This window comes from Rattus norvegicus, chromosome 11, assembly GCF_036323735.1.
Source record: "Rattus norvegicus strain BN/NHsdMcwi chromosome 11, GRCr8, whole genome shotgun sequence".
Classification (NCBI taxonomy): Eukaryota; Metazoa; Chordata; class Mammalia; order Rodentia; family Muridae; genus Rattus; species Rattus norvegicus.
In genome coordinates, this window is record NC_086029.1 from 83,563,047 (window position 1) to 83,575,379 (window position 12,333).

A 12,333-nucleotide genomic window follows, 5' to 3' on the forward strand; every position below is an offset into this window, starting at 1 on the left:
CTTTACAGTAGCCCTCTTTGCTGAGCCCCGTGAAAAACTCTGCCACAAATCACACTGTAAGATACCATGAAGCTGCAGAGCCCACAGCCTTGGTGCCTCCTCCCCAGAAAAGCCAACTTAGGAAGTTTTCCTTCGGAAGTCCCGTGATTGATGGGGCCAGTCCTCAGCTCAATTATGTCCATTTCCAGACCAGCCCTTGCCCTGGGCTCTAGAACTCAGAAATCTATAGTTAACCAATATTGATACCATAGCTAAAGCTGGCCCGTGAGTCCAGTCCTGGACTAGCTGTCTTTGTACATATTTTAACACCGAAATCTTCCATAAGATTTCATGTAAGAGGCAGGCAGCTGTCAATTAAAGATAATCAAGAGCCAGGTGTGGTGGCTCATGTCCATCATCCTAGTGCTTGAGAGGGTTGAAATCACAGGGAGTTTGAGGTAAGCCTAGGCTGTGCAGTGAGTTCCTGGCTAGACAGAGTTAGAGTGTAAAGCCCTGTCCTTAAAAAGTCAAACAGGGGCTGGAGAAATGGCTCAGCCGTTAAGAGCATTGACTGCTCCTCCTCCGGAGGTCCTGAGTTCAGTTCCCAGCAGGCACATGGTGACTCACAACCATCTGTAATGGGATCTGATGCCCTCTTCTGGTGTGTCTGAAGAGAGCAACTCTCACATACATAAAATAAATGTAAAAAAAAAAAAGTTTAAAAGCCAAACAATAACAGCAAAGCAACAAGCAGATAAAAGGAGCCTCCCAGTTCACACTCTCTGGCTTTGGACTCTGTTCCTAATCACCACAAGCACAGCCCACCACCGCACCACCAGGAGACTGGAAAAGCCACACTAAGTTGCTACTTAGGAAACTCTTCGCAAGTTCTGGGGGGCGATGCTCAAATGCCAGTCCATCCAAGTCCTTCCTTACAGATCCGTAATATGTGCCTCTGACCTCTGTACCATGCAGGACCATGCACCCTGTTACTGTCTGAACTGTGGTCCAGAGTCCTGAGCCAAGAAACTGTGAATTCTTGTACCAGGCCACACAGACATCACCTACCCCCACCACATGCATCCCATCCAAACTCCTGGAAAACAAATAAATCCAGTATAGCTTTTAGGATTGCCTGCCTGGTGTGTCCTCAGGCCTGCCTTTACCCAGTGGATCCTAATTTGCCCAACCCTGAGATTCCTAGGGCTCTGTTAAGGAAGGTTATACTTACCTGAAAGGCTTGCCCTACTTTACAGATGAAAGCTGGCCCCATTTAACACCCGAAGCATGGCTAATAATCTAGGCATGTGTCTGCCCCACCCCCAATTTCCTCAAAGTCATTCACAGTGCAAAGGTGTATTGCGTTCTTTGATGCTATGTGAAGCCAGGTTGTGATACGTGGTGTGTAATATGTTCGTGTTACATAAGGAAACCAAGGCGTACAGACTTTGTACATGACCAAGTAGCAAGCTCACCAGATACTAAACAACAAGGAACGGAAGCCCTGCTTGACTATCTTCCAGTTCAGTACCCGCCCTTCTGGCTCATGACAGCCCAGGGGGAAGAAAAGTGAATAGCATCGATGCTTTTTGTTTTGTTTTGTTTTAGTTGTTGTTGTTTTGTTTTATTTTATTTCCGGTTTGCTGTTCTAAGACAGAGTCTCACTATGAAGCCCAGGCTGGCCTCAAACTCCAGACCCTCCTGCCTTAGCCTTCCTAGTGCTGGGGTTACGGGTATACATCCCCGCAGCCTGTGGATTTGTGGGTTTTAATGGCATGCAACGAAGAAGTCAGACGAGAAAGCTTGGTGACCGTCATGGGATTCGAATTCTGGAACCACTCCCAGCGCTGGCCTGCCTCGTTTGTGTTTATGGGGAACTCATGCCAGATTGGCCAGTGAGTTAAGAAAAGCATGCATCCCAGGTATAATGAGTCTCTGTAAGATTGCCACAGCAGCCAGCATTTGCACACACACGGAATAGGAAGAATATTACCGTGTGAGCTGAGCCTGGAGGTCTTAGCCTAGGTCCCCGCTCTGCCACTTCCTACATTTGTGTCAAGTAACCTTTCTGGGAGTCACCTTCCTTACCTACAAAATGGGGTAAACTATGCTTCACCTAATATTGACTGATCTGTAAATCTTCCCACCCACTCCCCTCAGAATCATGATCACCAGAACAATGTGAGAAGGAAACGCAGTGCCACCGTGTGAGGTGAGATGGTTGACGCATGCGCCCTGTGGCTGTGCTGGAGCCCCTGGGCAGTCTCTCCAATCCTACAGCTCGACTTTCTGCTGACTTCTTCTTCCTGTCATAGGAAGTCCCAAAAGTCTCTTAACCCACGGAACTGCAAGGCTGATTCACTCTAACTCACCCTATCCCACCATGCCTCTCCCCACCTGCAAAACCAGATCGATCACACTTCCCCCTCCCGCTAGGGGCTGATGCTGTAAGCAGCTGTGGGCATTGCACTCAGCTGATGGTCTCCTCAGAGGACGCTTGTCTTAGTCATTCTGTGGAAATGAACTTAGTGCTGGAATTGGCATCATAAGCAAAGCACACTTAGCACAAAAGCTACTGAAGCCTCATGTACCCTGGGGCGACTGATAAACACCTCCCACCAGGAGCTTCCCATGATACTTCAGTCAGCCAGGCAGACATGGTAATGCTAAAAGTTTACCCCCATGGCTCGCACTTGACTCTGCACTGCTCCACTTTGGAACTTAGTGTCCATGGAGGTGCCTGCTAAGAAAGGGGACCTGACCCCAGCTTCTAAAATACCTTGTGGTCTAGTCTGTTCTCGCAGAGGGGAAAGCAGGAGCCTTTGGAAGTGGCTGGGTCAGTTCACCAATTATCAAAAATGTTACTGTGGATCCCCACGGCCCTGAGGAGGACAAGGGAGTCAACGAATCCGTGGAGTTAAGATAGCTTTCATAACGGAACAAAGATGTTGCCCGCCTTTGCTCTCCGTGTCGATATTCACATCAATGCTGCAGAAGCAGTGGTGTTTAAGGTCGCCATCCTCTCTGCCGGCACACGCCTCTAATCCCAGCACTTTGCAGGCAGAGGCAGGCAGATCTCTGACAGCCTGGTGTACAGAGTGAGTTCTGGGACAGCCAGGACTACAGACCCTGTCTTGAAAAAACAAAACAAAAACAAACAAAAGCTTGCCATCTCGGCCCCTCCCCATAGCTGGCTGAGTGAGTCTGAATTGTTTCCTCTACTAGTACTGTTTTGGTGAAAATAAAAACTTAAAAGTAAGTCCAGGGAGTGCTGGAGAGATAGCTCAGTGGTTTAGAGGACCGACTGCTCTTTCTGAGGTCCTGAGTTCAAATCCCAGCAACCACATGGTGGCTCACAACCTTCTGTAATGAGATCTGATGCCCTCTTCTGCTGTGTACAGTGCCCTCAGCTACAGTGTACTCATATATAATAAATAAATAAAATATTAAAAAAAAGTAAGTCCAGGGCCAATCAGAGGTTCTCAGGGAGTAAAGGTTCTTGCCACCAAGCCTGATGATCTGAGTTCAAGACCCCGGACCCACACAGCAGAAGGAAAAAACTGACTCCTGGCAAGTTATCATCTGATCTTCACATATGAGTCATGCTATGTGCATGCACACACACATATATAATAAATAAATAAAGTGCAATCAATTTTTTAATTAAAATAGGGCAGTCCCCACCCCCACCCCACCCTCATACATTCCTCCTTGGTGAGAGAGCAAGGGTTATCTCTCAACTCTTAAATAGCATATTCTTTCGATATCTAGTGTTGTCTGATTACCCCCACACTGCTTCTGCCACACTTGAAGCGTCACAATAATCTCAAGGAATAGTGGCGAGCCTGTACATGTCTGTAGGAGTGGTGAGCTGTACTAGTCACTGTTTTCTTCAGAAAATACATTTCTATTTGAAAGACACAACTGCTAGACAAGCTCTGGTTATTCAAACCTGGCTCTGGGCAGACATATTCCTAGAAATGAATCTCACGAGTGTCAGTTCGAGGAAAACAGATAACAGGATTTGCTGCGAATGAAGAGCTCAGAGCTCACTGGAATATTGGAAAACTGAGTTTGCCACTGTGAGCCTGACAGCTTCCAGACACTGAGAGACGTTCCCGGCGGCATTCCAGTGCGCATGTTAGTGAGTGTGCTTTTGAAGATTTGATAGAGAGATGTGTCAACATTTAGGAAAAACTGTATGAAGCCCAGCAAACTGATATCTATCTTCTGGTCGGTCACACAAGAGTAAAGGTACTTTTACTGCATTTCTGTTTTAATGCTGACAGCAGATGTCAGCAGATAATTAACACATAAAATATCTTCAACGTTCGTCCTCGCTAGATTTTTAAAACAGTAAGCAATTGCTGAGAGCAGATTGCCTGGTAACTGCAAAGCTGGAAAACTCCATGGTCTGAGGTTCAGCCGCAACAATGTGAGGAAGACAGGCAGGTGCTGAGGACAGGAGAGGAGTCTTGTACTACAGATTGGCAGGAGATGATTAGAGAAGAAACCAAGACAGTGGTCGTGGCAACATGGGCAGGGTATTCGTGGGGGGCCTTCATTATTGTTAAACAACTCTTCCTGGAGAAACAGGAGCAAACACATTTACCTATCCTCAGCACTGACTACAGAGCAAAGAAACAATTCTATTCAAGCGCAGTTTAATGAAGCAATGAGTTTATTAGGTTTTCTTACATGAGCACAGGTATCCTGGTTACTTTTCTTTTTTAAAGATTTATTTATTGTATGTATGTGAGTACACTGTCACTATCTTCAGACACACCAGAAGAGGGCATCAGATCCCATTACAGATGGTTGTGAGCCACCATGTGGTTGCTGGGAATTGAACTGAGGACCTCTGGAAGAGCAGTCAGGGCTCTTAACCACTGAGCCATGTCTCCAGCCCATCCTGGTTACTTTTTTTTTTTTTTTTGGTTCTTTTTTTGGAGCTGGGGACTGAACCCAGGGCCTTGCGCTTGCTAGGCAAGCGCTCTACACTGAGCTAAATCCCCAACCCCTACCCTGGTTACTTTTAATCGTTAACTTGACACAACCTTGAGCCACCTTGTGTCCATTGAAGAGTTGCCTCAATTGAAGAATGACTTCAATCAGATTGGCCTGAGGGTGTATCTGTGAGAAGTTCTTTTGATCAATGATTGGTGTCTGAGTACCTAGCGCCCCACCCCATGGGCATCACTATCCCTACAACATCGGGCCCAGGTTGTATAAAAAAAAAAGCCAGCAGAGAGCAACTGGGAGAAGCAAGACAATAAGCAGCATTCCTCCACAGCTTCTGCTTAATTTCCCTGAGGGACGGATTGTGACCTGGAAGTGTAAGTTGATATAAACTGTTATTTACTCCCCTAAGTTGCTTCTGACCTCAGTTATTCATTATAGCGATAGAAAACAAAGGAGAACAAAGGGAGCTTAAAGAAGCTGCATCACTGAAAAGCCCACCGTAGCCTGTGAAAGCTGCATCCTTAGACATCACCGACAGGTTTGCAGACCCAAGAACTTCCTCTTCCCTGGGAATTGTTTGCTGCATATAGAGGCTTGGGAAGGGACCTCGTCAATCTAGAACTTTCCGAGTCTTCCAAGTGTCGTTAACTCTCTGAGGTTTATGAGTCTTCTTACATTCTGCGGGAAATGTCTCAAGTTGGGAGAACTATCTATACACAAATGAGAAGAAGGGGTGCTGTGTTTTAGTTAGGTTTGTTGCAGTGCTGTACCCAGTGAGAGCATTGCCCTGGAGTAGCTACCACAGACGCCAGCTCCACCACCAGCTATGGAGGGAAAGAGGGATACGCAAGCAGCAGGACTGGGTGGGAAAGCAAGAGGAGGAAACTGCTCCAGTTTTTCTACGTGGAGACTTCGGGACTTAAGGTCTAAGAGAGTGCTCAGTAAGAGGAGGCAGAAGGGAGCTGGGATCAGGTGGGATTTGCAGGTTCAGCTGTGAACCATTCTCTATGAATACCATGCATGTTACATTATGTCATGTTTAACCCTTTCTGTCATCAATGAGTCTCTCATCGTGCGAGCTGTGAGCTTTTCCAGCTCTGTCTTAAGAAGGAACAGGAAGCTCTGTGTGTTTATGCAAGGAAAGCAACAGCTCTTAGCAGGTTGCTATGGGACATGAGCAATGGTTACACCTTCTCAAGAGAAACCTCGTGAACCCGAGAAACGCCTTCTCCATCCGGTAAGAACAGACTGTTCACTAAAGGCTGAAGTTTCTTTACGGACTTGAGGAGTATTTTTGAAAGAAAGAGTAAATGCGGTCAATTGAGTGTGGCTGGTGAGATAAGTATAGAATTCATCCTTGGGTGTCTGCTAATAACACCATGTGCCTGCTAGATGTCCCCACTGGACCCATCTGAAGCTTGGCAGACCTGGAATGAAGGCCTTGACGTGAGAGAACAACCAGCTTATATAGGTCAGTAGGTCTCCAGGGCAAGAGTCACCTGCAGAAGATTACAAGTGGGAATGCGCTTGGCCCAGACCAATAGAGGAAGCCCTCCTAGGAGTGATTCTGGTACACACCACAGAGGTTCTTTGGAGGAAGAGACGATGCTGAAACTCCTGGAAAAAGGAACCCAAAGTGTAGCCACAGACCTCAGAGGATGCCTCTGCCTGACACCCGGAGTCTGCATTGCTGCCAGTAAAGAATGTGCTTAATTAAGCCCTAATAGGTTTTTCAGCTGGCTGGCACACCCAGCACGAGGTACACTTGGCTTCAGGCAGGGCGACAGTGCCTTGTTCATACTTGAAACCTTGCAATGTAGCCACGTAAGTTCCCCACACACCAGGTGTGATTAGAAATCCCAGAAGCTACACAGGCCCTGACCATAAACAAGTGAGTAGGACAGGTAGACAGAGAGCTAAGAGTAGTGACTGTGTCCCTGCCTGGATACAGTCCTATGGGACCATAATGGCCCAGGGTTATGGAGGAAGGATAGAGGGAGCTTCAACCATGGGCACTTCAAACATGAGGACAGCAGGAGCCAGCTACCTCCTTCCTCCCAACCCGATGCCATAAATCTGGCTGCCGCACCATCAACCCTAGTAAGACTGTATTACCCTGATCAGGATTCACTCCTTGTTTGACCTTATAAGGCCCCCACCTCCCCCTACAGCCCCTGAGTATGCAGATGAAGCATCTTTCAATACCCCTGTCCTGGCCAATGGTGCACTGCCGCACAAACCTTGTCCCGAGACCCTGGCCACCTCCTCAGGAGCATAAACATCCCCCTCCCCCCATAAACTGAGCCAGCTCTCTGAAGCTGTTCTTGGGTGTTTGTTGCCCGAGCCACTCATCGATGACCGACATCCTGCATCCTGTGCTGTACTCACCTGTGCCCGGCTAAGCTTCCCTCCCTCCAGTCCCGCTCAGTGAGCAATGGCCTGGCCACCCTGCAGGAGAAGAGAACACAGGGTGACACAGTCCTATAAAGTAGTCACTTCCTCCTAGAAGCAGGCCCTTCCCCTGTGGCCCTAAACTGAGCAACTTTCACCTTTCTGAAACATGTTTAAGAGACAGAGTGGCCCAGGGAGAACACATGCTATTGTTGCCAACAAAGGAGGGAGACATAGAGTGACATTTTTATTTATTAACAATACTTTCGGGACTCCATACAAATACCTAGACTAGGATTTCGAATATTTTTTTTAAACAAATATCATGTCGTTACCTTTGTGGAACGACATAATGAACAGCGCAGCCTACTCGTGCACACTGGCCAATAACTTGTTTGCCCACACACTAGTGAACCAGTGATGTGAAAACATACAGACGTTGAGCTAGCCTGGCCTAACACTCAGTGGGTAATCAACAAGCATTCTCTGCAATGAACGGAGCCAGTGTCACCGTCACAGAGGCTGCCTTAGTTAGGGTTTTACTGCTGTGAACAGACACCTTGACCAAGGCAACTCTTATAGGTACAACATTTAATCGGGGCTGGCTTACAGGTTCAGAGGTTCAGTCCATTATCATCAAGGCAGGAACATGGCAGCATCCAGGCAGGCATGGTGCAGGAGGAGCTGAGAGCTCTACATCTTCATCTGAGGGCTGCTAGGAGAAGACTGGCTTCCAGGCAGCTAGGATGAGGGTCTTAAAGCCCACACCCACAGTGACACACCTATTCCAACAAGGCTACACCTCCACATAGTGTCACTCTCTGGGCCAAGCATGTTCAAAGCATGACAGGTGCCTAGTTTGTATACAAAGCAAACGTAAAGTGCTGAGGCCTTGTCATGGTTCAGTTTGGGGAAACCGTTTAAAGGACTGACTGCTGGAACCACAGGACATCATGGCTCCAGGTAACCAACCGTGGGAAGCGATTTGTCATCCCAAACTGAACACTGAGAAAATACAGACTGCTCTTTCTCAGGGACTGGCAGAAACAAGACCCCTCAGGAGCAACTGAGACCAAGAGGGCGCTATTGCACCTGGGAATAAGAAGGATGCTGCTTGCTAATCAACAGGCAACCTCTGTTTAGCCTATCTATGCTACACCTCTCCATAGGCAGGTCCAGCTAAGCTTCAGAGAAGTGGTTCTCAAATGTGGTCCATGAGCCACGGGCATCAGAAGCATCCGGGAAGCATGGTTACACACCGATGCTCAGACCTCACCCCAGACCACCAAACCAGAATCTCTGGAGAACCTTGGAATATGCATTTTACAACAGGATCCCCAGGGAGCTCAGTGCATTAGAATCTAGGTACCCAGTGGATGCTGGTTTGTGAGTGAAGACCACATGAAGGCTAATTCCAAGGAAACAGCAGACTCTCTGGTGCTGGGCTCTGCTTTGGTTTCCCAACTCCTTCTCACTCCACGCTCCCATAACAAAGGCAGCAGGGGTAGAGCCACGAGCACCCCCAATGGACTGCAACTTTACCAGTTGCCTCTGTTTGAACACCTTTTCCACACCACACTCCTCATTCCATCCATCCAGTGACCGTGCAAACTCCTTGTTCTGGGAAAGGCTGTATCTTCATTCTCTTGGCCAGGAACACCTTCACTGGCCTCTCTTAGTGACATCTCTCAAGGCACCATGACATAGCCACTGTGCATGCGTTAGAACACTGGGACGGGGGCTGAAGAGAACATACTCCATATCTGGAGGAAGTAAGATGTGAAGGGATATGACAACTGTGCTCTCATCTTTGTGAGGTTTTACTTCACCCACGCTGTGGCTCTCAGGTCAAGCCCACACGTCATCAACATCTGAGCCCTTAGCTCTTTGCTGTGTAGGTCACCCTGTGCACTGGCCCTCAACTCCTGGCCAAGTTCTCGTAAAGCAGAACCACCAGGTCTTCATGCTTCTCAGAGCTGCCGGAGTTCTAACAAGGGGTGGTTGGGGTGTTAAGACAGCTGCACATGCCAGTAAGTGTTGATGCCTATAGTGGGTTGGCCTGAGGCTGCTTGTAGTCTAATGCTAAGGGAAGGCCCCCAAGACCTGGAGTCTGCACGTAGACCTGTGACCCTGCCCCACAGTTATTTCTGGTTGGTAAATAAAGATGCCAACAGCCAATAGCTGGGCAGAAGAGACATAGGTGGGGTTTAGGTTTCCCGGACTTGGGGTCAGAGGAGGACCACAAGGAGAAAAAAGAAGGTGAGGAGGAAGAAGAGGAGAAGGAAGAAGAGGAAGTTGATAAGCTGCCATGGGTTAGTAGTCAGGAGAACACGGCCCTGAGGGCTGGCCAATTGGAGTTAAGAGCAGCACAGATGAAACACAGTTAAGTAATAACTCAGGGTTATCAAGAGGAAAGTCGATTCTAATAGCATAGAGGGTGGGCAGCTGTCCAACTCTTGTGCTGTTTAAGGCTTATTGTGAATATGAAGGTTGTGTGTGTTTTTTATCCAGGAACTAATTGATCTAAGACAGTATAGAAACCCTGGGTCAGGATTAAATCATTTCCACAACAGATACCCTCTGATTCTTGTGGCACACAGCCCTGGCAGAGAGAGCCTACACTAGGGAAAGTCTCTGGTTTCCCAACTGTGGCTCTTCAGTGGGGAACGTGATGTCCCATCTGCTCCTGGTACCTTGACCCTCCTCCTACCCTCCACACCTCTCAAATGAGTCCACTCAGATCTTACTTGGGAGCTCAAGAGACAAGTCCTGCTTTACAAAGCCCTGGTCCAGTCATCAGGGACCTCTCTGGATGAGGCCAGAGTCTAGCCCTCTTCTACTTCATCATCCTTGGTTGCTGTTGTCCATGTGGCTCTTGGGAACAGGCCATTGATGGATGAAGCCAGAAGCCTGGTTCATGACTGGGCTCTCAACTTAGCTTTCTACTCAATCAACTCTGTATCCCCACGTGAATAGAGTCCAAATCCAGTAGCCATTCTGGGGGGTTGTAATAAGAACTTATCAGACAGCAGATGCTGGAGAAGTTCTTAAAAGAGCACAAAACATTCTGGGTTTAGAAAGGTTTCTTTCTTTTTTATTTATTTTTAAATTTTAGGCTTGAAGGTTTTTTAAAATTTTTTTCCTGCTTTAAAAATTGTATATGGGGCTGGATAGATGGCTCAGCGGTTAAGAGCACTTTGGACTGCTCTTCCAGAGGTCCTGAGTTCAAATCCCATCAACCACCTAGTGGCTCACAGCTGTCTGTAATGGGATCCGATGTCCTCTTCTGGTGTGTCTAAAAACAGCTACGGTGTACTCTAATAAATAACACAAATAAACCTTTTTTTAAAACTTTTATCTGTGTATATAAGGTAAAAGGAAGAAGGGGTAGGAGGGAGAATGTAAAAGTTTTGGAAACAGATAAAAAGACAAGTTTCACTGTTAGGAGGTTAAAGCATTTTCTTTTTCTTGTGCTGGGGATAAAGTTCGGGGCAGGCAAGTGTAGAAGCTCCAGTCTGCTGATGTACAGCATTTCCTTCTGCTTCTGTTACTCTGAGACAGGGTCTCAATGAGTTCCTCAGGCTGGTTTTCAACTTGCAATCCTCCTGAGTAGCTGGGATTTCAGGCTTATTCTACCACTCCCAGAGAGGGAAAGAGAGAGACAGAGAGACAGAGAGACGAGAGAGAGAGAGAGAGAGAGAGAGAGAGAGAGAGAGAGAGAGAGAGAGAGATCTTTTTTTTACAACCAAGGACATACTTTATAATTTTTTTTTTCCGGAGCTGAGGACCGAACCCAGGGCCTTGTGCTTGCTAGGCAAGCGCTCTACCGCTGAGCTAAATCCCCAGCCCATACTTTGTAATTTTTAAATAAATGTCGTTTGAAGGGGGTTTTTGTTGTTGTTGTTGTTATTGTTTTGCTGTTTCTGCAGAGCACTCCCCAGATTGGTTGTTCTTGCTGGTTTTGTTTTCCCAGGAAGTCTTTGTAGACACGGACCCTAGGACCCGAGGATGGTGAAGATGAGGTTCAGGGCAGGGATCTTTTGGACTGTTCTACTGGGATAATCCCCCTGTAGACTATCCCGAAGGGAAGGGAAGGGAAGGGTGCTTTAGTCTCACTGCCCATGTTTCTTTCTCCTAAAGTCGGTAACTAAGTGACAGGGACCTGTTCTCGTTGGCAGAGCAAAGCAGCAGCAAAGCCAGGATGAAAGCCCAGAGCAGGGTGCCCAGAGAGCCCTGGTCCTGGTCTAGCATCCTGCAGAGCAACAGGAGGAGGCCACTGCTTCCCTGCAGAGCATCTGATGTCTGCCATCGGCTGGGGACAAGCAGCCCTGCAAGGGCTTGAACTTTTAGCTTCGGCTGTCACCATGGATGAATAGCCTGGGACTCAGAGCTCTGGATTCTTCTGGGTGCCCTTCTGCCTGCTCAGTCACCCTGAGCAAGTCCATCTGACCCGTTCCAGTCCTGTGAGATGAGAGCACCGGACTGGATCTAACACACATCACTCTAAAGACAAAAAGGAAAGAGAAAAAAAAAAAAGGACAAGAAAACAGTTTGCATTTGGCTCTACATAAAAAGACCAACGACCTTCAGTTGTTGGTGCCCGGTCATAACAGATCCCTCTGCTGGCTGTAAAACTGACCCAGCTGGACCCAAAGCTACAGGCTGGGGTAGGGAGTCTGCAGCAGCCAGAATCTGCCAGAGAGGGCAGAAAAATAAAGTTCTTTCAAAGTGTGGCCAAGTGGCTGGAACACCCTAATGTCGTCTCAGCGCCGGGCTCACCATTGGCACCACAAAGATCACAGCCTGGGACAGAGGACCAGGTCACACAGTTCATTCCTCCCCATAAGGGGCAGGGGCCAGGAGCCACTCCTCCAGGCAAGGTCCCCGGCAGAGCTGACTGTCTTCAGTCTGTGCACGCACGGCAGACTCTAGACACTGGGTTGGAACAGGCATCCTCCTGTTGGGTGATGAGCGCAGATCGAGAACCTCCGACGGCATCTT